At 52.0% G+C, this 24920-nt stretch overlaps 1 protein-coding gene across 1 annotated transcript in view; it reads right to left on the reverse strand.

The window, feature by feature from the left end:
- The window catches only part of CHST8 (carbohydrate sulfotransferase 8), a 128781-nt gene extending 110836 nt beyond the window's left edge, over positions 1-17945 (reverse strand). The window contains exon 1 of the mRNA XM_036834219.1: positions 17629-17945. The gene's annotated coding sequence lies outside the window, so the exon portion shown is untranslated. The remainder of the gene's footprint in view (positions 1-17628) is intronic.
- Between the last annotated feature and the right edge of the window lie 6975 nt (positions 17946-24920).

Consider the following 24920-nt stretch of genomic DNA (forward strand, 5'->3'; position numbering starts at 1 on the left):
TGACACAGGTGACCACATTCTCCTCCAGGAGGTACCTTCTTCACTTTGGTTCTAGGACACCACACTCTTGCTTCTCCTACCTCACTGGTCACTTTTTGGTCCCTTGGTTGGTCCCTCCCTCATCTCCCTGACTTCTTCATGTTAGAATATTCCAGGTCTCAGTCTTTGGTCCTCTTTTCTTCTCTATCTACACTCACTCCTTTACTGACCTCAATCCAGTTTATTGGCTTCAAAACCACATGTTGATGGACTCCCAAATTTACATCTCCAGCTCTCACCTCTCTCTGTAACTCCAGACTCATATATCCAACCAAATATTCAACATCTGCAGTGGAATGTGCATTGGACATCTCAAATACAGTGTGTTCTTAACTGAATTCCCTCCAACACCTGTTCTGCCCCTTTCCCATCTCAGTTGTGGGTAATTCCATCTTTCAAGTTGCTCAGACAAAAGCTTTCTTTTCCTCACACCCCATCTAATCCATAAGGAAATCCTGTTGGCTCTGCCTTCAAAATCTATCTGGAATCTGACCCATTCTCTCCATGTCACTGCCACTGTCTTGGCCCAGACCACCATCTCTCACTGCAACAGCCTGCCAGCTCTCTTTGTCCTTTATCGTGGCAGCAAGAAAAGAATGATCCTCTCAAAACATAATTTGATCATGGCACTCCTCTGTTCAAAATCCCACAGTGGCTCCCTACCTCATATGGAGTGAAATCAAATTCCTTATCCTGCCCTGCACAACCCAAATTGTCGGCCCTCTTCCCATCTGCCCTCCGACCAGTGACCTCATTCCCAGCTGCCCTCCCATTGCATCTCTCCACCGTTTTACCGTTCCTCACTCCTGCCTTAAGACCTTTCACTAAGTGCCCCTCTGCCTGGAAAATCTGCCTAGATCAGAATTTCTCAACCTCGGCACCATCAACATTTGGGGCCAGACAATTCTTTGCTGTGGGGGCTGTTCTGTGCATTGCAGGATGTGGAGAAGCATCCCTCACCTCGTGGTACCCATTAGATACCAACAGCATCTTCCAGGTGTTGCCAAATTCCCCTGGGGGGGCACAATTGCCCCAGGTTGAGAACCACTGTCCCAGATCACCTGCATGGCCCACGCCCTCAGTTCCTCCAAATCTCACCTTGACAATGAGGCCTACTCTGACCCCCCCATTCCCTCCTCCCCCACTCCCCACTGCCAATCCCCTTTACCCTGCTTGGCTCTTCAAAGCAACTCTCACGCTGGCTTCATGGGGGACTGGGATCTTCCTCTGCTTTGTTTCCTGACGTATCCCCAGTGCCTCAAATACCGCCTGACACACAACTGGTTCTCAATAAATATTTGTTGCATAAATAAATCAGAAGACTCAATATGGTAAAACATAATAAATAAATAAAGTAAAAGGTCAATTTATCTGCCAACTTATCCTAAATTTATCTACAAATGAAACACAATCCCAATACAACTCACTATTGGATAGTATTTGAAATTTGATCCAACATTTCCACGAGAGTACCTAAAAGAATAAAAATGTGATATCACACAAGCACAGTGAGATGGTTTGCTTCCACTCTAAGATATTACAAATGTATTCGTAAGCTACTATCATTAAAATAGTGGGTCCTGGTACTAGAATAGACAGACTAAAATAGAGGAGTCCCAAAGCGGCCCCAGGAAATACAAGAATTAACCAAATGAGGAAGCTAGCATTTTAAAAAAAGTAAGCAAAGAGTGAGTGCTCAATAAATAAAGCTGGGACAATTGGCTGGCCATTTTACACCTGCAGTATATGTATGTGATGTGGAAATAAATATAGAAGTAGTAATACACGCCAGGGAAATAGCTCAAAGAGTCCTGGGGGGTTGCCTCTGGGGAGCAGGAGTGGGAGAGGTGGGGAAGGATACAGCGGGGGATTGCTGGGTTTATTACACTCCTTTTATTATCTATGCTTTTTAAATGACACATACATATTACCTTGATGAAAATAAGTTATTTTAAAAAAGCAATAAGCATGCCCCTCTTTAACCTGTCAAGTTAACCAAGATTTTAAAAATGAAGATTTGCTGGTATGAAAAAAGGCACACTCATGCACCACTGGGTCTTTCTGTAAGGTGATCTGTAGGGAAGTATTAAAAGTCTTAAAATCAGGCATACCCTTTGAGCCAACAATTACACTTCTAGAAATTTATCCTGAAATGACACAAAGGAATACAGCAAGAATGTTCACTCTGACACTCTTTAAAATTGAAAAACAACAATGAAAATCCCCCCAAATGTCCAACAGGGAACGGTTTATATAAATTATGATAAATTCATAGGAAGGAATGCCGTGCAGGTGTCAAGAGCGGGATGGAAAGAGATCCGTTACCAGGCAAAGGCGTTCGTGATGTATAGAGTGATTAAACAGGTTATGTGCAGTAGGCATAAAAATTATTGCACTTTTAGAAAATGAATATGACATGAGTTTATGTACATAAAGTGATTTAAACGTAAGATCTTCCCACCCTGTGAAAATGTATGGGAACCCCAGATCCAGAGGGTAGGTTGGATGATGAGACTTTTATTTTCTTCTTTTTGCTCTTAAGGCAGGGAGTTACTAAGATTTGTGAAGGTGAAGGCAGGCATGCTAAGGTGAGGTCCCTCAGAAGTGGGGTGGGAGTCTGCACAGGCCCCTCTGCTACTCACTCATCCACCAAACCCCAAGCTGAGTGGACCAGCCGGCCAGCGCTGGACTTGCCAGGATCCAGCTGCACTCAGGGTCCAGGCAGCAGCCCAATGGCCGCAGCCACAGCGGCAAGGACCCCCTTCTAGCAGATTGGGCAAGGGGGTCCCAGGACGGAAGCCATATTTGGGCAGGCCACAGCTGCCTGCAGCCCGGCAGTTCTTCAGCATGGCCTGCAGTCTTGGCAGTTACTGTCTCTTTCTGGGGCTCTGGCCCCCACCCTCCAAGTGGGGAACTGTCCACCTTGCCAGTGAAGCTCTGGGGTCCAAATTCCTCCAGCCCAGAAGCCAAATGCAGTTCACAGGCATATTGTTTGGTCAGTGTAGGACTTGGATTTTAAATGCTGAATTAGTCTCCCGATTTCAGAAGGGGAGAGATTTCATATAAAAATCTACCCACTCTTGAATATTCGAATACCTGGCTACACTGAACCCCTAGCCCTGCCTGCGATGACAGCTGGATCTGAGCTCCCCTCCCCACTTCCGAAGGGGCAAGTGTCCCCAGGCATTCCAAACTGCACCACTTTCCTTCCAGGAAGCCTGGCTGCACTGGGGGCTGAATTTTCCACTCGGGCTGTTCATATCTGGGCTACATCATGCCCTCTCCCCACTTTACCAGGCCCCTGTTCCCTCCTACCATTGGCTGTGGGAACCTCAGCCCCTGTTCTGACCTGCCCCTTTGGGACATTAGGGTTTTTGTTGCAGAAAATCTCTCCAAGTCTGCCCCCCACCCAGAGCCGGGTGGGGGGGCAGCTCAGATCCGAGGGAGCCCTTTGGCCCTTCTGCTGCTCAAACCCTCCCCAGGGGGACCTGGACTGAGGCCAAGACCTGGTCCCTGCCTCACCCCAGCCCTGGGCTCAAGAAGGGGACACAGAGCAAAAAGAAGGATGTTGGTCCCTGGGGAACTCTGATCCTGGCAGAAGATACTCACCTGGCAGACAGTTGGTTTAGGAAAAGCGAAATCCCTAAGAGCCAGTGTTGGGGGCTTCGTTTCCTGGAAACTCTGGGGATTATTGGGAAGGGCTCTTGGAAGAGGCCCCTGTGAGGAAGTGAGGAAGACAGGAGTGGGCAGACGGAGAAATTGAGGCCATGCCTCACAGCTGAGGCCTGAGCCCCGTCCCACAGGGGGCTCCGGAGCGGGGATGGACACTGCCAGTCATCGGGTGCAGACGGGGTTGGGCAAAGAGCCCCCAGAGGTCGAGGGCAATTCCTATTTGGTGAGGAGGGGTACCACTGGGAGCATCAGCAGGAGAATTTCCCAGCAGCCCCCGTGGGAGCTCGTGGGCAGAGCACCACCTGGGAGTGGTCAGGGAAGCGTCCCGGAGGGGTGCTGCCAGCCCAGTGCTCTCTCGCAGGCGAGGCCTTCTAGGACGAGCTAGAGACGCGAGCGGAGAGTGCGCTGAGAATTCAGTCCCATCCCGGCATTTATTTGAAACAGAACATTAATTCTGACTGTCATTAGAGTCCATTTCAATTTTGTAATAACATAAAAAGTTAAGAGTCTAATTTATTCATACAAATCTTGTTAGCATCCAATTTCCACATAACGTAACATATTCCTTAAAAAGCTGACAAAGCAGGAGAAATTAAAAACGTAAGAAAAGACATCCAGGGGCGCTCACTGCCACAAAGCCAAAGGTGGGGAGGGGGAGAGCAGGATGGCTCCAGAAAGGGCTGGAAGATTGGAACAAGAACCGGTGGACGCTGGAGAGGCAGGCTGTGCCACCTGAAGGAGCTGCCACCTGAAGGAGCTGCGGTCCGTCACATCCCAGATGCTGCAGGGGGGTGGGGCGCTCCTCTTCACCACCCGCACAGCCCCCACCTGTCCCCAGCATGCGTCCCTGCCCTTCCAGCTCCACAGACAGCTCCCTGGCACCTTCCTCAGCAAATCCACCCTCGAGAGCCCATAACTCCTCTTAATTACACGTCTGCAGTGTTTGCATTAGATAGCTGTCACCCTGTAATTTACCCGTACACGGGTTTTAATTGTACATTAATCTTTCCTACACGCCACTCCTCTGCTAGAATCTGTAACAGCAGCAGTTTGGGTCATTTTGTTTATTCCTCAACCAAAAATAGCTGATGAATGTAATTGCAGATTGTCCCTCCCCTTCTTTTCCAAGGATTACCTGCTGTGTGCCCGAGAGAGGCTCCTGTCACCTGCAGGCTGCCTTTAAACACAATATTGGACTGTTTCATGGCTGACATAAATTTCAGAGGAAAGGTCAGCAGCAACAAGCAATCTTCCAATCACCTGCCACGAGCTCCCTGGGCGCCTCTGCTCACATCCTTTCTCTCAAGCTCCAGCCTGATGGGTGCTGGGAGCGCTCGCTTGGCTTAAGGACCATTCTCACAAGAGAGGTTGACAGGAGAGGGCAACGTGTGAACCTAAGGAATCCACCGGCATGGAGGTTCCAAGGTCACTTGGAGAACCAGGAAGGAGAACTATAAATTACAAAGCCCTGGCTAGCTGCCAGGGCCCCCGGGAAGCTACATTTAGCATATGGTTCTCCCTGAAGCAGGAGGAAGCTTTAACTCCCTTTCCAACGGAATGTGAATGGAATTTGTTACAGGAATATTGTGATTGAAATATCACCTCTGCAATAGCCTGCAATTGCGATGGGTTGTGTGTGTGTGTGGGTGGGGGGGGATGGCTGTTGTGGTCTTCAGGGGGCCGAGTGGCAGGAAGAGAGCCCCCTACAACATTTATGAAATCCAGATGAAGCCCTACCCTGGCAATGAGCTGATACCATAACACAGATTTCAAAAACGCCTTGACATTTGCCCAAGATCAAATCTCCCCTTGCGAAACCCCATGAGGCCTTGTGCTGACGGCGGTCTGCCCTCTTGCCCCCTCTCCAGCCACCTTCTCCATTTAAACCCGGGTAATAAACACTGGATGGGAGGAACCGAGGGATTGGAGTGGTGCAGACTAGACTAATACCATGAAAGCCCACTTTTCCTTTGTGGAAAACAAAAGCAGTGGTTTTCAGTGGTGGAAGACAGGAGTTTTGATAATATTTATTGTTAAACACTTTCCCACAGGCAAAACAAAGTGCCAAAGCGCGGCGATCTCCTTACTGACGAGGCTCTGACAGCGTATTTGGATGAAGAGAGATGGGCAGCGGTGATTCATCACACATCAGCCCAGGAAACAGAAACGAAAGCATGAAATGTATTTCCTTGGGGCCACAGATCTCGTTTAGGTGCAACCCTTGATTCGTTTTAGGAGACCCCATTAGGAAGAGTGTCACCAGCTTTCCCAGGACCCGGGTAACAAGTCATTTCCAAAGTGGTCCCTTAGGGCATCCTCTACCCCAAAGGGCTCCCTCTTCTACCACTACCCAGTACCCGTGGCTTTTAGAGACATAGGTTCCCCATGTTCCAGGACCTGGAGTGGTGGAATATTGCATGAAATACTGCATAGGAAACACTGAATGAAATATTGTATGGAATTCAGGCCTGAAGTCCCCAGAGATTGTTTACTAGTAAGAGGCGAGGGTGATTTAGTTGGGTTTTGATAAACACTTCATATAGCACATCCTAAGAGAAGCAGAATCCTTGTCAAGCACGCATCTTTATGAGCTGTCCGCCTAGAAACCCTGCATGAAAGGTCCATGCTTAATGTTGGTTTGGCAGTAAATTGGCACGATGCATGCGTCTGCTGCATCAAATTAGCATCAACCCATAAAACGTTACTGAACGATTCCTCAAATCTGCCAAGTCTTCAGATCAATTCGGAGAAAGTGTCAAAGGTTTTTTAACTTTGATAAACTTTTCATATTAGTTATCACAGAAGAGCATAAACCTTTCTAATCTGTCTTTCCACAAAAAAAAAAGGTGTTGTTTTTCTCAAACTGCTTTTAGCTCTTCCATCTTTGCACACCCGCCTCCACATCGGCATAAACAACGTGTGTGTCATGGATTCTTTGTTGCCCTATTAAAAGTGATTGGTATTTAGCTCACACTGCCCCTGCCCCATGACCTTGGAGAAAATTTCTACTGGCACTGTAACAGGGCAGAGGTAAATCGGACTCCACATTGGATCTGTTCGACTTTAACCTTTGCTTTTCGTTGCTTTTGTTATTATAATCATACATAACGGCCTGCCTCAGGGAACCCTTCCCACGTGTGAATGGCTGCAAGAAAAAAGAAACTAACACATCCCCTCACCGAGGCTGGTCATTCCAGATGTTTTGCAAGACTGATGGCCCTTTTACGTTACTTCACCGCCTCTCCCTCTCTGATTCTATTAATGAAACAGGTATCCAGACCCCGATAAGATGGTTTTTCAGAGACACTAGTCTGTCATCTTCTCAGTCTGCCGGCTTTCCGAATGAAGTCGTATTCCTTGCCTCAACACCTTTTCTCCCATTCAGTGGCCTGTTGTGCAGCGAGCAGAGAGAGCTTGGACTCAGTAACAGCCCAGGATAAAGTTCTCACCCCTGGCCTTTGATGTGCAGTCCCAAGCACGCCTCCTCCAGGAAGCCTTCCATAACTCACCGATGAACTCTGATCCCTGCTCTATGCCCTTGTGTGTCGTGTCAACTAGACCATAGTTTCCTGGGGGCTCAATGCACTTCCTTCCCTGAGGACTTCACATTTTGGACCCTCAGGGATGGGGCTCACACTGAGTGATCCATGAGGTGTCGTCTCCCTGCTCCCCATCTTTGACGGCCAGCCCAGGCCTCCCTCTTCCAGAGCCCCCGGCAGATGTTCTGGCCAGAATCCCTTGCCCTCACTCCCCAACCTCAGAGATCTCAAACCAGCCCCCCCCACCCCGTTATTCCCCCATGGGCTGCATCAGAGTTGTATGTGAATCTCTCTCCTGGAGGTAACGGCTGGGTCCCCAAAGCAAACAAGAACAGAACCTGGATTTGAACATGGGTCTGATCCAGAGCTCTCATCCCCCTGGCAGTGCTGCTTTCCACATAATTGTCACACTTGAGGAGAAAAGGACCAAGTCACACCCAAAGAAAGGAGGCTTTATCATGGTCCCCATCAAAATGTGATGGGACAGGAATGGATGAGGCGGTAATAGACTGGCCCTTTCGCCTTCACTTGACAGGAGGGCATGTCATCTATGCCCTTTGTGTGTCATCTATGAAAAGGTGGTGTTGAAAAGCCTAGCACGCTGCATGGAGCAGGGATGGAATGTTGCTCTCTGCAGAGGGACCCAATGACAGATAAGCCCATCAGGGATGAGGGCCCCCTCAAGGTGCTCCTAAATGGCCAGTGCTTGGAGCACTGGAGGTGAGCGCAGCTGCTGGGGGGAGGTCATTTAAAGGAACAGAGCACCAGGACAGGACACCCTCCAGGGTCTGAGAGCTCGACTTCCAGAGCCCTCCCCATAGCAGTCCAGGCTTCCAACAAGTCCCTGTCAAGTCAGCTGGGGTGGGAGAGGACAAAGCCAACAGGCAGTGCTCCGTCCTCTGGCCCTTCGTTCAGTGGGTATGTATGGGCCCCACTCTGCGCCAGGACTGTCCTAAACACTGGGACACAGCAGTGCACATGACAGACAGGGCGGTCTCAATGCTCCTGAAATTTGTGAAGGGAAAGAAAAACGAGCCCCGGAGAGACTGATGGACCACGGGAATCCATCTGGTCATTCTGGGACAGGTGGCCAGGTCCCAGCTTCATCCAGAGAAATACCTGTCTACTCCACCCATTGCCTAACGACATGGAGGATTGAAACCCACCTGGCAGAGGGAATTACCAGCACCCTTGACATTTAAGGCACTTAATGATTTGGAGATGGAAGTGAGTTTTCAAATTTGTTGAATAATGTTTTCAACTACAACACATCCTTGGCAAAAATAAAAAATACTGTATTAGTCATCTGGGAAATAAAATTAAAACCACAGTGTGATACGTCTACATACTCATAGAAGAGCTAAAATGAAAAAGGTTGACAACACAAAGTGTTGGGAAAGATGTGGAGCAGCTGCACTCTCATATATAACTGGTATGTGTTGGGGGAATTAGTACAACCACTTTAGAAAACTGTTTGCCGGCACCTACAAAGATGAACATATGCATATTCTGAGACCCAAAAACTCTCTTCCAGGTACATGCTTATGAAGATGTGTACAACATATGCCCAAGAGATACATGCAAGAATGTCTACAGCAGCACTGTTCATAAAGCCCCAAACTCCAAACAACCCAATTGTCAATCAATAGGAGAAGGGATAAATAAATCAGGGTGTCTTCACACAGTGGGATCCTACACAGTAACAAGAGCAAACAAACTACAACTACTCACAGCAGCATGGCGGACTCTCACAAACATGATGGTAAGCCAGACACAAAGGCCCACAGACTTATGACTCCACTTACATCAAGTTTAAAAACAAAGAAAACCGGGCTTCCCTGGTGGCTCAGTGGTTAAGAATCCACCTGCCAATGCAGGAGACATGGGTTCGAGCCCTGGTCCGGGAAGATCCCACATGCTGCGGAGCAACTAAGCCCATGTGCCACAACTACTGAAGCTTGCGCTCTAGAGCCCACGAGCCACAACTACTGAGTCCGTGTGCCACAACTACGGAAGCCCATGTGCCTAGAGCCCATGCTCTGCAACAAGAGAAGCCACCACAACGAGAAGGCCATGCACCGCAACAAAGAGTAGCCCCCACTCACCGCAACTAGAGAAAGTCGGCACGCAGCAACGAAGACCCAACGCAGCCATAAATAAATAAATTTATTAAAAAATAAAAACAAAGAAAACCAATCCGTGCCATTATGAGTAAGGAGAGCAGTTACCCATGCTGGAAGGGAAGTATCAGGAAGGGATCACAGGGGTGCTGCCATGTTCTGATCCCTGCTCTGGTGCTGGGCACACAGGCCTGTTTTGTTTGCAGATATTCACTGCATTGTACACACCATCTGTGTGTTTTCAGTATGCATACCGTACTTGGAATTAAAAGTTTTCAAAAGGGAACCCACCTACACTGTTGGTGGGAATGTACATTGGTGCAGCCACTATGGAAAACAGTATGGAGGTTCCTCAAAAAACTAAAAAGAGAGTTCCCATATGATCCAGCAATCCCTCTCCTGCGCATATATCTGGAGAAAACCCTAATTCGAAAAAATACATGCACCCCTATGTTCATAGCAGCACTCTTTACTATAGCCAAGACATGGAAACAACCTAAATGTCCAAAAACAGATGAATGGATAAAGAAGATGTGGTGTATCTATATACAATGGAATATTACTCAGACATAAAAAAGAATGAAGTAATGCCAATTGCAGCAACAGGGATGGACCTAAAGATAATCATACTAAGCGAAATAAGTCAGAAAGAGAAAGACAAATACCATATATCACTTATATGTGGAATCTAAAATACGATGCAAATGAACTTCTCTACGAAACAGAAACAGACTCACAGACATAGAGAACAGACTTGTGGTTGACAAGAGGGAGGGAGGTGGGGGAGGGATGGAGTGGAAGGTCCTACCGTATAGCATAGGGAACTATATTAAATATCCTGTGATGAACCGTAAGAGAAAGGATATGAAAAAGAATATATATATGCATAACTAAATCACTTTGCTATATAGCAGAAATTAACACATTGTAAATCAACTATGCTTCAATAAAATTTTTTTAAAAGTTTTCAAATGTACTGAATGCGGGACAGGGAAAAGGCATCCATGGGAAATTGCTAAGAAAAGGGACACCAGTCTGTAGGGGCACATGCCCCCTAAGCCTTTGTCACATCACCAGACAAGGCCCTTGATCAACATGCTTCCTTGCACCTGAGATGGAGAAGGAAGCCTCGGCTGAAACACCAAACCCAGGAGATGAAGGTGATAATGACGATGAAATAATAGCAGTTTCCATTTACTGTGGGCTGGCTATCTGCTGGGCTGGGCTATCTGCTGCTCTATGAGGTGTATTCTATTATCATCTCCATTTTACAGATAAGGAAACTGAGTCCCTAGTCCACAAAGTGATCAAGTGGTGAAGCTGGGTTTTGAATCCAGGCAGTCTGACTCCAGGTGCTGGCTTCTGTCACAGCCCCGAGGCGGCTGCACGGGGTGGGGCAAGGGGTGGAGCCGGTTGCCATGGCTGTCCATTGACACTTTAATTCATGGCAGAGGGAACTGGGAAGCGTTAAGTAATAGGCATAGATTGTGTTTTCACAGGGATGAATGGTCATGAAATTAAATTTGCAGATGAGGCCAACCCTCAGGAGTGGAAATAACATCAGTTGGAGACAGAGGCCCAGAATCTAAGCAGGAGACGGCAAGATGGACCCAATCTGGAGCAATGCAGTTCACCACGCACACTGAGGCAGTAATCCACGCCTAAATGACTTTCATGAGAAAAATGTGTGGGAGTGGGTGCTGTGAGGGATGCTGAGGTGGCCGTGACCACGGCCAGCAGGCAGCCCCTGCACCACAGCAGCGGCAGGCTCGGCCCCCAAGCACAGTGACGGGAGAGGCGGCATCGGGCTGAGATCGCCATATGGCACCAGGTCACCACGCCCCACGCGCACACCACCCCCAGCCCTGTGCCAGCCTCTGCCAAAGAGATTCGAATAAGATGTGGGAAACTGAGGGAACCATCAAGAAAAGCTCCTTGGAAGTAAGACTCAATTTGGACCCAGATGTGTGTAAGGGAAGGGGTAGAAAACAGTATTCCTGGCAAACGTGTCAAAGAGGCTGGCTGTATCACCCACTGGCTCCACCAGTGTAGACAGATGGCTTACATCATGAACTGGGCCAAGCCAGTGTAGACAGACTGTGTTGCACTTTGGGCTCAACCACCCCAGCTCTGGGAGACAAAGCCTGATGGGCAGGACCATGTCTGAGGGGAAGCGGGGGCCTGAGCTGAGTTCAGCCACAGGGAAGTCCCCGAAGCCAGAGAGAGAGTTTCAGAGCTTGTGCAAAGATGCCACAGAAAGTGGGGCAGGCATGGACTAAACGGAAGGTTCCAGTGCCCACACCCTTGACTCAGCCAGTGTAGACAGACTGCCTGCACCATGTACTGGCTCAGCTGGTGTAAAGTATCTGTATCACACACTGGTTCCACCAGTATAGACAGACTGCACAGTTAAGCTCACTCTGCCTGCCCTCAGCAATCAGTGAGTACCTTTCTCCAAGCGGAGAGAGCAGTGCTTGTACCAGCATCATGACCCGCTGTGTTCCCTTGGCTTCCTCCAGACCTGGCAGGAGGTGCTGCGCGTGAAGGACCACAGTCAGTATTTGCTGGGGGCCTGGATGCTTCCCTCAGGAGCACAGGGAGAAAAGCCCCCCCATCTCCGGGCTGGGAGAGGGTCTCAGTGCTCACAGGTTTGGACAGATGGGTCTTGTCCAGGGAGATGAGTCAGCCCCCCAAGAAGAGGCAGCCTCAAAGGTTGGGACAACTAGTCTGCCAAGTATGAGTCAACCTGAGCCTGGGCTAGGAGCTGCTGGCAGGGGGCTCTCCTGTGTTGCCTTCCCACTGATGAGCACGAGGGCATGACCGGTGGTCCACAGTGGCGAATGCAGCAGCCAGAATAGAAAGGAAGGCCGATCTGGTGAGGCCGCACTCCAGGCAAAGAGCCCAAGGGCTGGAGGAATCAGCCCAGGGAGGCCTGGGGCCTGCGGAGTAGATCTGTCCCTCCTAGCGTCCTCTCCTTGGTACTCATCTCTCCCGGCCCAGAGTTGGGCCCAGCCAGGGAGGAGCTGGCAGAGTGAGGACAAGGTGACAGTGACCTGGCCTGTTGCCTGCAGCTCAGGGGCTGCTCGGCTCAGGGCCCGAAGCCAGCAGCGTGGGCACAACAGGAAGCGGGGTGACTCACAGACCTGCTCCCCCCACTCTAGTTTTGGAAGACAGAGCCGGGGGGACCCAGCTGATGTCTGCGGGGAAGCCAGGGCCTGAGCTGAGCTCAGCCAGTTGCAGGGAACTCACCGGCATCAGAGCGGGCTTGGGAGCTCAGGGCCTCGGGCAGAGCCCCTCACAGAGGGTGGGGGGCAGGCACAGCCTGGCTGCACAGGGAGGAGGGAAGGGAGAGAGGATGGAGAGTGAGGGGAGGGGACAGGAGAGGAGTTCTTTCTGGGGCAGGCGGCAGATACAAGTGGGTGGCAGGTTAAGGACCTACCAGGGATGAAACGCAGGTCGAGGCCACCTCTGGCCAGCAGGTGGGCATGAAGGTGGGCGTCCAAGCAGCCTGTACTCATGAGAGAGCACTGACACTCAGCTGTCACTTACTGAGTGCCCACCACGAGCCAGGGCTAAACGGTGAACACACGGGAGAAGGTAGAAGAAGGCCCAAGGGCTTAGGGGACAGCTGGGAGGTGGCCCAGGTGGGCAGGGGCACAGAGGCAGGGGCACACAGGTGGCTGCCTGGCCCACCAGACCTGGAGGATATAACCCAACCAGAGTGGATGGGCACTTGGAACATTCTGGTCCGAGGAGCACTAACAGGTCCCAGTCATGATCCAGAAGTCACGGTCCCAACCACGGTCATCATCTCCTCTCTGCACCTAACCAAGCCCTGGTAGATTCATGTCCACGCACCCCCTCTGTAGGACCACAGACACCTTCCTTCAGGATTACTGCAACCCCCCTCCTCACTGGGCTCCTTCCTTTGCAGCAGCTGGTAGCATCGAGTCCCAAGTCCCTCCCTGGCCTTCAAGGCTTTTTACGGCCAGGACTCCACCTGTGTCTCCAGCCCCGTCTCCCCCTCCTTCACCCTGCTGGCCACATGGGCCTTCCCACAGCTCCTGGACGGCGCTCTGCGATTTCTCTCACTCGTTCACATTCTGCGGCGGGAAGCTCCCTCCCTGCTTAGTTCCAGCTCTTCCTTCAGAGCTCAGCAGAAGAGTCACCTCCTCCAGGAAGTCCTCCAGAGCCCTCGGTCTAGGTCAGATTACCGTATTGTACATCTCGTGACCACCCAGATGCTTCCTTTATACGTTTATCATGGCCTAGAATCACACTTGTATTGGTGACTTGTTTAGTAATGGGATCGCCTGGCACAGCATGAATCGGTGCGTGATGAGGGGATGGTGAGCGAGTTTCTGCAGATGACAAACCCCAAGGGCAGGTGCCCCTCCTAGTCTTGCTTTCCCCAGAGCCTGATCCAACAACAGACACAAAATATTGGGTTGGCCAAAAGGTTTGTTCAGGTTTTTCCATAAGATGTTACGGAAAAACCTGAACGAACTTTTTGGCCAACCCGATACATGCTCATATACCGGTCACTGAATGGAGGGTGACAAGGAGTCTGACGCTGGGAGTGTGGGACGGATCATCATTTGGCTTCTGGTTTCAATGTTGACAACTCTAATTTAGTTCAGATAAATGTCACTCACCAGGGCCAGCTCTGACCTTGGGTTGGCAGGGACAGGGTGTCTTGCCCTCCGTCACCAGTAGCAAGAAGCACTGATTTCCCAGAAGTGCCTAGCCTTCAAGGTGGGGAGTGGGAATGCTGAGACCCAGGCCCCTTGCCTGCAGACACTCTCTGACTTCCCCAAAGGTGGGTTTCGAGATGGAATTTTGCTCCTTGATGTCAACCCACCTGGTCACACGCAGGCTTCCCCCATTTTGCTGGTGGCCAAGGCTGCATTTGTGGCCAGCAGGTGCAGGTTAGAGCACCAGATCACAAATGACAGGTAGTTTTGTACAGGGTAAAAGTCACAACTTTATCCCATGACCAATTTGTAAGTCTCATGCTCTGCCACAGTGATTTACCGACCACAGGGTCACACATCCTCCAGCCGGAAAGAAATGAGACGGCATCTCCGGTGTCCTCTGCCACCTGAGCTAATGTGGCTCTGTCCCCTGGTTGTCTGAGCCCAGGGGTTTCCTCTGCCTTTGGGCAGCCTTTTCCCAGGAGGGAGGGAACACAGCTGCTCTGGAGTCAGACGAGCCTTGGCAGTGGCTCCAAAGACAGTGCCAGGGAGCCTACGGTCACCCCGCAGTCGCCGCACAGGCCACCTGCTTCCGTCAAACGTCCTGAGGCTCCCAGACACTGTGGCCGCATATACATCCAGACAGCCATCCTTGATAGCTTTTTTATTTCTCGCTGTCCCGTGTCAGAGCCACATTGATCTCCTTGGGCCAGCACTACATAAATCTCCTGTTTATAACTCATTACCTTCTGATTAGCTGAAAGGCTGGGTACTTATTTCACAGTGTTTACTAACTCGAATTGCCATAGCTATTCATGAAGGAGCTGCCATAGTCCTTTGTCCACTTTCCTGCCCATACACTCCCTCCCTGATCCATATCTCTCCGATGTGGCTGCCGCACACGGATAAATCAGGGAGGTGTGGCAGATGCAGCTAAGACAGGTGTCTGAGACTCCAGACCAGGCAGCAGGCAGGAGATGGGGAACCACACCTTCCCCCAGCAGCCCCCAAAAGACTCCAGTGCGCACCGCAGGTGCCTTTAACCAGATGCATCAGCTAGCAATGATAAAAGCTCCCATCTCTTCGATCGGCAAAACCACAAAAAGCCTATCAGGCCACCGGTGGCAGAAACCAGGTGAAGAGCAGAGAAGCAGCCTGTAAGACGTTTCCAATCAGGAGAATCTGACGTTCCTCCTTTTGAAGGTGAATTCTGAGATGAGCCCACCAGGCACTTTCTCCCAAGAACCATACAGCAAAAAAGTAGTTACTGAACTTTCCCAGACTTATTAGCTTACACAAACAGAGATTTGAATAAATGTTTAAAAAATGAAATTCCCCTGACACTCTGTAATCAGTAAATGTTCATTACGGAAACACAGCAAATATGCATGAAATTTCCCAAGTGGTATTCTGGCTACAAGATTAAAAAGGCATCTCAAACAGCAGGCTGAGTTACAAAGCATCCTCCTCTGGTCACAGTTCAGGAAAGCTCCGCCAAGCCCAGGGGGTCAGGTGAGGCTGCTCCTCTCCCAGCCGGAACCAGGGAAAATCAAAAAATGCTCCTTCTGCCCACTCAGCCAATTTGGAAGTGAGCCCCGGCACTGGTTGATTGATGTGTCTCTATAAATAATTAATCCTTGACCTTGCTTTAAGAGAGCCTTGACTTTCTAATTTGGAGTCTTTTAAAAAATCAATACTGGGGGGAACATAAATCACTCTTGTGGAGTCTGATTCCAGGTAAATAAATAAACAAGCTATGCCTTCCCTCTGTCCCAGGGTGAATGGGCCAGGCAACGGATGGGGTCAGACTTTGAGGGTTTTTTTTTTCTATTCAAATGCTATTGGATTATCGATCATCCTATGAGGCTCAGTTCTCTTCAGGGTCTGAATTTTACCCCTCCTTTGGGTCACGTCACAGAGGCAAGTCTGAGGAAGTCTTCAGAATGTGCTTCCAACCCGCCAAGGGCTTCCCAGAACCCATCCTGCCATATGTAGTGGGCTGTCTGGATTAAAACGAGGTCTCCTCCAGGGACCAGAGTGTCAACCCCTTCTGGTGGCCTATCTGCCTTGCCTTTGGGACAGGGGCAGGGGGTGGGTAGGAGAGGCTATGACAGTTGGGAAATTTTAAAGAGGGCTCTGCCACTCTTGCCCCAGAGGCTGCACTGTTCTAGGGCAGGACTTAGGAAAAGTTCTCCACCCCGTGAGCAAGGGTCAAGGTGAACACAGATGTCAGAGGTTAGCCAAAGAAAGTGGGCTTAGTAGTGCAGCTGGTAAGCAGCCCAGGGATGGGGAAGGAGCTATTCTGCCCCTTACCCCTCTGCAACGGCCCCCCCCCCCCTCCCCCAACACACACACACACACACACACACACACACACACACACACACACACACACACACGTCCCTTCACTCACAGGCCTCTCCTTCAGGCTCCGCTGCCAGGCCAGATCCCAGGCAAACAGATACAGAGGGCCCAACCCGTTCCCCTTAGCATAGCCAATCACGGCTCAGCCTCCAGGTAGGAGGGGGCCCAAAGACCCGGGGTCCACCGCAATATCGGAGACGGCTAAGGGACAGAGAGTCCCAGGGTTGGCCCCTACTTTTCGTCTAGGACAGACAGCTGGGCAGCGAGTGCCCACAGCCGAGGGCGCTGCATAGTTGCCGCGCCAGCTCCACGTCGGGGTCGCGGGGCCTGGAGCCCAGACCTACCGCGAAAGTTAGGGGAAGGGAGAGAGGTCACCTCCGACACAAGCGCCAGCACTGGCACAACTAAATCCCGCGAACGCGCCTTCGCCCGGCCGGGCAGGCCTCCGGCGAGGCTGGTGTGCAGAACTAGAAGCCAGCAGCTGGAGCTGCAGCCGCCGCCAGAGCTCGGCTGGGTCCCGCGGCAAAGCGGATCCTTTTACCGCCCACTCCTGGGCTCCTGCACTACTACTGCACTCCTGGACACACGCACGCACACACCTTCACACGATCACTGACGCACACACACTCTCCTCGAGTACAAAACAAGCTGGTGCCCCGGAGAGTCGTGGGGTGAGGATGCGCGCGATGGAACCCGTAGGCACATTCCGCCGTTCCGTAGGAAGCCAAGAAGGCAGCCTCTAACTCCTTCCTCGCCTGCCCGCCACAACCGGTCCCCGAGTCCCAGTCCCCAGTGCGCGGGAAAGCTCTGGGCGCCCCGGGGCTCCAGCCCGGCTCTCTCCGGGCCCGACGCTGCCTCCCCGCGCCCAGCATCCAGTGCAAAGAAGAGAAGCGGAGGATCCGCAGGGACCGAGGCAGTCCGCGGGGTGGCAGTTCACAGACGCGCGGCAACGACTAAAATCCAAGGAGCAAAAGTCTAATTAAAGTTCCCGCTACTGGAGGAGCAGCCCCAAAGTGCGGCCAGACCGGAACCCCGCGCGCTCTGTCTCCGCCCGCGGCTTGGGACTCTTACCGCGTCGGTTCTCGGGTATGTGGCTCAGTGCATGTCCCGGGCCCTCCCGGGACCCTTCGTGGCGCCGCTCCAGGCGGGGAGCCGGCACAGTGCGGGGACATGGGTGGGGCGGGGGCGCAGCGCACTTACCTGGCGCAGCCGGCGCTGGCGGGGCCGCGGGTTGCCACGGCCCGGGCGCGGTCCTCACGGCGAATCCTCCGTTCCGGTGTGCCCGGGCTGCAGGGAGGACCCCCGCCCAGCTCGGGCCCGGTGCCTCCTCCTGCTCGGAGCGGAGCCCCGTGCAGTGGGTGAGGCGAGAGGCGTGGGGCCGGCTACCGGAGCGCGCAGAAGAGGGGAGGGCGCGGTGGCGTGTTCCTCCTCGGTCCCCGGCTCCGGTCCGTCCCCCTCCCGTCGCCGTCGTCGTTGTCGTCGTCGTCTCCTCTCCTCACTGCGCCGCCGGACCCCGCTCTCGCGCTGGGAAGGCTCCCAGCGAAGTGTGAGCGGAGCCTCCGGCTAGGCTGGAAATAGCGCCGCGCCCGCCCGGCGCCCCGCCCCCGGCCTGGGCCCCGCCCCGGGCCCCGCCCCGCGGTGGTGGAGGCAGCGGCGGTGGCGGGGTCGGGAGGGGATCACTCCTGCAATCGACTTGTCCCTCCTGGGAGCTCACAGGCTCCGCGCCCCCGCGCGCTCTGCGACTCCGGCGGCCCTAGGAGCCGCGCGCTGGGAGGTAAACGCCGCTGGGCGCGGTCTGGCGGCCGCCGGGGTGGGGGTGGGGATGCCCGGCGCGGCGCCGGTCTCCCGGGTTCCCTGAGAGCCGGACTCCCGGCTGCCACTTGGCTCCAGACCGCGGCCAGAGTGCTGCCACTGCCTCGGGGGGGTCGCACGCCGGCGCCGACCCCGGGAAAGGACTAGGTGTTACCAGAGCGGGCCGTGACCACAGCTGGGCCGGAGGGCGCGCCTAGGACCCGACTCTGCGGGGTCGCGGGGCTGGGGAAACGCAGAGGATAGATCCGAGGAAGACTGTGAGAGGTCCCTGGGCTACAGCCTCGGTGGAATTCAGTCAAGGTCTTGGGCAGCCTCGAGCCCCCGTGTCCCCACCGATCCCCAAATTCCTAGGGCTCTGGATTCTGCTGAAAGCGCCCCATGACTCAGGCTCTCCCTTGAGGGCTACCTCCTTGAAGTCCCTGTTGTGTCATGGGCCTGAGAGCTGGGAGGGGTCCTGAACGAGGTCAACCTGGGTCAACCAACCCCTCTGCATACATCCCCCCAAGAGGAGAGTGGGCACGTGACAGAGCCATAGCCACACAAAGCCAGGGCAGAGCAGGGACGTGAAGGGAGTCGGTGGGGGGCTCTGATATTCTGGTCCTTGTTCTTCCAGAGAAGAGGCAGCCCCCACCTGCAGGGGGCCGGCTGGTGCCAGGAAGGAAGGCGGGCTGGCTTCTCACAGGAGCTATATGAAACTGCTAATCAGTCACCTCTTAGTCTTGAAGGGACACCCAGTATTTTCAAAAACCTGTAGAGAAACCTTTAGTAAAATAAAGTGAAGGATGTTCACCCTCCTCTCATTTTATCGGTTGATAAACTATCATGATCTCCCTTAGTTTCTGCAACAACAAAGTAGGCATTATTATTCCTGTTTTATAGAGGAGGAAAGTGAGGTACAAGGTTACCCCCAGCATACAAGTTACAAGCCACCAGGTTGCTGGATTCCACACATCTGGAGGGTGGCAGAGCCAGGATTGGGTTGCTGATTCCAAAGTAGAATGGGTTCGGCGCTGGGGTTCCCTCTCCCAGACCAGGCCCTAGGCCCAGCCGTGCTCCACTGGCTGCGTGTTACTCCTGTGTGTATGAGGGAGGGGGATGTATATGGCTGAAATCTACCTGCTCCACCTCAGTCAGGTGCAGATTGGACAAACTGAATGTAAGGGACAAGGACTCAAGCGTTAGGGAGCGCAGGACAGTGGTGTCCTTATCCATCCCACGACCAAAAGCTGTCAGAGTTGAGAGGGAGGAAAGGAGGTGGCAAACAAAGGGGTAGGGGTTGGTGGTGAAGTGGGCAGAAAGCTACTTGCCTGAGGAGCCCAGAGTGCCCTGCCCCTCTACCTGCCCCTGTGCCCCCTCGTCCCTACACCTCCAGCCCCCTCTCACCACCTGGGGTCCTGGCTGCTGGTTGGCTGGGCAGCTGGGCTGGTTGCTGAAGCCTGGTGGTCAAGGGAACCTCTTCAGTACCATGCACACTCACTCGGGCAAACACACACACACACACATACACACTCACTGGGCAGTGGGAAAAGGATGGGGAGAGGAGTTCCCATTCCCTAACCCCAGCCCTACAGTCAGGAGGAGGCTCTGGACCACAGGTGCCTCCACGGGATGAGTCTACACAAGCTCTACTTCCACAGGGCGTGTCTACACAGGCTTTAACCCGGCCAGGCTAACAGTGAGTGTGGCTGGTCAGGCTGTCTCAGCTGCCCTGTGCATCTGTGTGCAGTGATCCTACTGGGAAGGACGGTTTTTCCATTAGCTTTTCCAACTGTACTTATTAGCACTTATTTGCATCTAATATTCGGGCAGACCCACTAGGAATCAGCAATACTGCATTCCTTTGACATACGCTACACGTCCAGTTTTGCACTCAGACTTCCTTCTTGTTTTGAGAGGCCCTCAGAGAAATCCCCAAAGGAGGCCTGAGGTCCCTGGCACCAACGTACACTGAGATTTCCTCCTCGGGATTTGTCCAGGGCTGTGTGCCCTTTTTTGAAAGTCAGGCTCAGCCTCTGCAGCAAGGAAGGCGGAGAAACGCTGCAAATCCCAGGCAGGAAGCCCTGTGCTCGCTTACAATTCTTGATATGTGTGTCTCCACTGAAAGATTAGTGGCAAACTGTTCCCTTTGCATCCCAACTAAGGTAAAAAGACATTTGCACTGGATGGCCCCCTGAGTCCACATCCCAGGCCCCAGCAGAGGTAACAGAGGTTCAGAAGCCATTCTGTTACTGCCAAAGGGGTGGGTGCAGGAGGGGATCCAGCATCTGGCCCTATACTGGCCTCTAAAATATCACGACCCCAAGGTTTCCCAAAGTCGATTCACCACATCATGACATGCTGATCTGAGCACCATTCAGATGGACGACTCTTCCCCGGGGACCTAGCTGCTTCCCAGCTGCTTCTGCTGTAGTCCTGCTGTGGGCTGGTGGTCAAGCCTTTCCTCCCTATTTGAATAGTGAGGGGAGTGCAGCCCAGGTTCTTGAGGCTCCTCCAGGCCTGAGCTGTGATTCCATGATTCCTAAAATTTCCTCTTCTGGAAAGGAGGCCCAGAGATTCCCTTGGCCACCTGGGATCTTGTCAGATGAATGTCCCCTTCCTTGCTCCTTTCCTCCATTCGCCATGACCTTTCTCCTTTTCTGTCCACCCTTGGGTTTCTGAGGAGCTGGAGGGAATATGTCGCTTTGCTTCCTTCTGTGTTGAGTTGCCTGAAATTCCCTGAGTGTCAGCGTGCCTGTGTGAAAGTTGGCTGCATTAGCAATGCTGCTGGGGTTCCAGGCACCCACGCGTGCCAGATACCTGTTATAATTTCTCAAATTCCACCATCGTGAGAACAGTTCCTTTTTAAAGAACAGGTTTCTGGGGACACCAGTGTCCATCCTTAACACGATGAGAGCTGGGGACAGATAGGGTTTCCTGGGTAGCACATGGTAGAAACTGACTGTGGTTAACTTGAGTAAAAAGGGAGGCTTTCTTGAAAGGACACTGGGGGTCTCAGAGCAGAGAGGGAGCCTAGCCTCAGCAACCAGGGCAGAGGGCTAGAGGACCCTTGGGCTTTCCAGGAAGGGATACCCTGCTTCCAATCTAAGATCCACAGGTCTGCAGATGGCCTTTTGTTGACTCCAGAGTCCAAGAAGCAGCCAGATAGATTCAAGTCCCAGTCCAGCCCATCCATGCAAACTGGGCTCAGGGCCAGCCTGGTTTCTCTGTTGAGTCTTGCCAATATCAAGTTCATTTTGGTGCTTCTTAATTAAAAAAACAAAACAAACAAACAAACAAAAACAAACCACAAAACACTATTGAGCTAGTCTGCTGCAGGTCACTCCTTCAGTTCCCACGAATCCTTAAGCCCCATCATCCTCTGGCGGTCTGCCTATGGGGAGAGGACACTAAGGTGGGGCTTAACTGCAGGAGGGGGTCCAATAGACCTTGAACATAAATGGTAGAGATTTTTCTTTTTACTTTGGGGTAAAGAGTTTAAAATTCTAGACTATTTATATGTCACAACTCAGTACATGCTATTTAATTTGGACCAAATGAATTCAGCATTCACGTCATGCGGGGCTGGGCTGAAGTTTACTTTTTCACTGTCAGTCAAAGACAGTGGAAATTGGCTGGTAGGGGGCATGTCTTCCCTACCTGGAGCATAAATGAGTTTTGACTTCTCTTGCCACTGTAGTGTTCCTGTGCATCTATCTGCATCCAGATACAAATGAGCTCATTATGAAGAGTTCTCCCTATTCAATCAAGTTCACTTGGCTGACCTTCTTTTTTGGCTATGTGTTGTTAGTCATTAACTGAGATGACTATTAAAATGAGGAAATTACTGTATGACATAAATAAATGGCACTTCTTTTTAAACACTCCCTAATTGGGAGAGCTTGCTGATTCTCTAGGACTCCTTCTGGCTTAGCCCAGATTGTCACGGCTTAGCTTTTCATGTGTCTGCCGGTCACTGCCCAGAGTAGAGTGGCTGTAGGTTACTCAACTTCATCCAGGGCTCCATGGGGTCTGAGAGAGGCAGTGGGGCCTCTGAGGGCAGAATTTCCTCTCTAGCATCGTCAGCCCATATGCCCTTACCAAGGGGCATAAATCACTTCATCTCTTTCCATTATGTGGTAAGAAAATGGGGCTTAAGTATCCTCTGAGTTCCTGAGATAGCTAAAAGCGCTTTTAAAAAAATGCAAACTTGAATGCTATTCTAAATTTAATGCTTAGCATTAAGAATCATGTTTGGAGATTTTTGAAAAGAAAGGATTGCTTTGAACTGAACAAAATACTTCCATAGGGACACTCCGGAAACATTTATCAGGTGCCATTGGGAGCATGCCATGGGGTAAGGAGATACACCCTGAGACCTCCCCGTTGGGGGAGGTTTATCATCAGATGAGCTTAGAAATGTGACACAAAGATAGAGGACACACAAGTGGCAATTTCTTAGGCAGGCTAGAAAAACCGCATTCTGGAGGAGCCACAGCCGCATTCTGCGCCCACAGAGCTGGAAAGCAAGACGGTCACTAAGCTCAGTTGCGATGTGTGCTTTCCTGAAGACAGATACTGTAAGAATCTCCCAGATGCAGTGGGTTAGTCTCAAGGTTTTCTCAGACCCTTTTAGCAAAGGCGAGTTGTGCCATAAACCACGTGGGCGGCCACAGCAGAGATGATAAAGCAGTGGCAGGTACTGCCCTTCTTCTCCAGGCGATCCTGAGCAAGTGGCATTTCCACAGTGTGCCGGGGGCCCACACAACGCCTGGCAGCATGCATCTCTCCACCGGGACTGAAAACAAAAGCCTGGTGCATGATGCATCCAAGGAAACAGATCAGGAGAAGCCCATCAATCAGGCAGCATGCCCCCAAGAGGGACATCCAAGGGCAGCAGATCAGGAATGCCTGTCCCTGGTCCAACACCCAAACCGGGTCCCTAACCTGCAGCCTCTGCTACCCACTCCTCCGTGGGAAGATGCCTCCACAGGAGACACCCAAGTTTACCTTGGAGGGAAGCACCTGAACCCTTCTCCTGCAGGTTCCCCGTGAAGGAGAAACTGGAAAATCCTGAGAAGGTTTAGTTCCTCAGACCCTCCAAAGGTTTTCCAAGCTGGAAGCAGGTCATGCTAAAACTTACTGTCAGCCCCTCCTATTCCATGCCCAGCACATCGCTGAGAGCCAGCCAGCCACCCAGGAAACTCCCCTCCCCACCTTGCAAAGCCATCCTCCAGGGCAGAAAATGTGCCAAGGTCACCAGGCTTTGGAAGGAGATGACACCACCTGGGAAGGTTTGTGGGGGAAGGGACACCTCCAGCTTCCTAGGATTCCTGGGTGCAGGAGTGTTCTGCAGGGAAACCCTTTTGGATACCTGGAGAAATTAAACCCTGTCATTGAAAATAGAAGGCAGTTGCGACAGAAACTGAGATAAGCAACTGCCATTTCATTGCTGAGTTCTCCCAGAGCTGAGGAAACTTCATCCTGCAAGCAGAGCCTGAAATGCTCTGGAGTTCAAAGCACTGCCCAGTGGCGTCCTGTCAGTAGCTATGGAAACACTGAGCCCGTTGCCTTCCTGTCAGCTTTTGTGCCAGAGACATCTTGCTGTCAGTAGGGTTGCAAGTTAGCTTTAAAAAAAACAAGACAACCCAAATCGCCTCTTTTGACACCATGTGAAGGGCCCTGTGGCATGGAGGCAGCCCTGCAGGTCCCAGCGTGGAGCCTGTCACACTCTGTCCCCCATCCCTGTCCTCAGACAGAGCTTCCTGGATGCCTTGGGCTCAAATGAGTCCACCTTTTGTGCCTGTTCCAGCCTTGGTGGCTTGTCCCAAGATTCGGGGGCGGGGTGCAGGACATGAACCAGGCTCAGCCCTGTTTAGAGGTGTGCTGAGATGATGCAGCAGCTGGAGGCAAGCCCATGAGTGAAGCCCAGCCCCTTCTACGGTTCTGGCCACCTGCCTTTAGGCACAGACTGTCCTGCCCCACCTTCATGGACGGACTGCTAGGGACAGGATGAGGGAAGCAAAGGGAAGAGCAGCTCACAGTAAAGGAGGAAGACAGATGCATGGAGTAGAAGGCAAGGCAGATCATGATGGAGCCATGACAGAGGTGGCTGAGTCACCTTCCCCGGGGGGATCAGGAAGGGCTTAACGGAGGAGGTAGCATTTGGCCTGACCTAACCTCACCTGGCCTGTTCTCACTCCTAAGACTCACAGCCGGGCTTCCCTGGTGGTGCAGTGGATAAGAATCTGCCTGCCAAGGCAGGGGACACAGGTTCGATCCCTGGTCCGGGAAGATCCCACATGCTGTGGAGCAACTAAGCCCGTGCGCCACAGCTACTGAGCCTGCGCTCTAGAGCCCGTGCGCCACAACTACTGAAGCCTGTGCACCTAGAGCCTGTGCTCTGCAACAAGAGAAGCCACCGCAGATTAAAGCCCGCTCCCCCGCACCTGGAGAAAGCCCGTGCAGCAACGAAGACCCAACGCAGCCAAAAAAAAAAAAAAGACTCACAGCCACAGAGAACCAAGGGGACAATAATTCTACGTATATTTGGTTAAACATCAAGAATACTCTGGCACCTACAGATAAAAGACTCTCACTTCCACGCCCAGAAAAAGGGTAGACTCTACAATTAGAAAGTAGGATTGCTGAATTCTGGAAAACGAGTGTAGCATTTAGGAATGACACTGTCTAGGGGAAACAAT

The sequence above is a fragment of the Balaenoptera musculus genome, chromosome 19 (genome assembly GCF_009873245.2).
Source record: "Balaenoptera musculus isolate JJ_BM4_2016_0621 chromosome 19, mBalMus1.pri.v3, whole genome shotgun sequence".
NCBI classification, from domain to species: domain Eukaryota; kingdom Metazoa; phylum Chordata; class Mammalia; order Artiodactyla; family Balaenopteridae; genus Balaenoptera; species Balaenoptera musculus.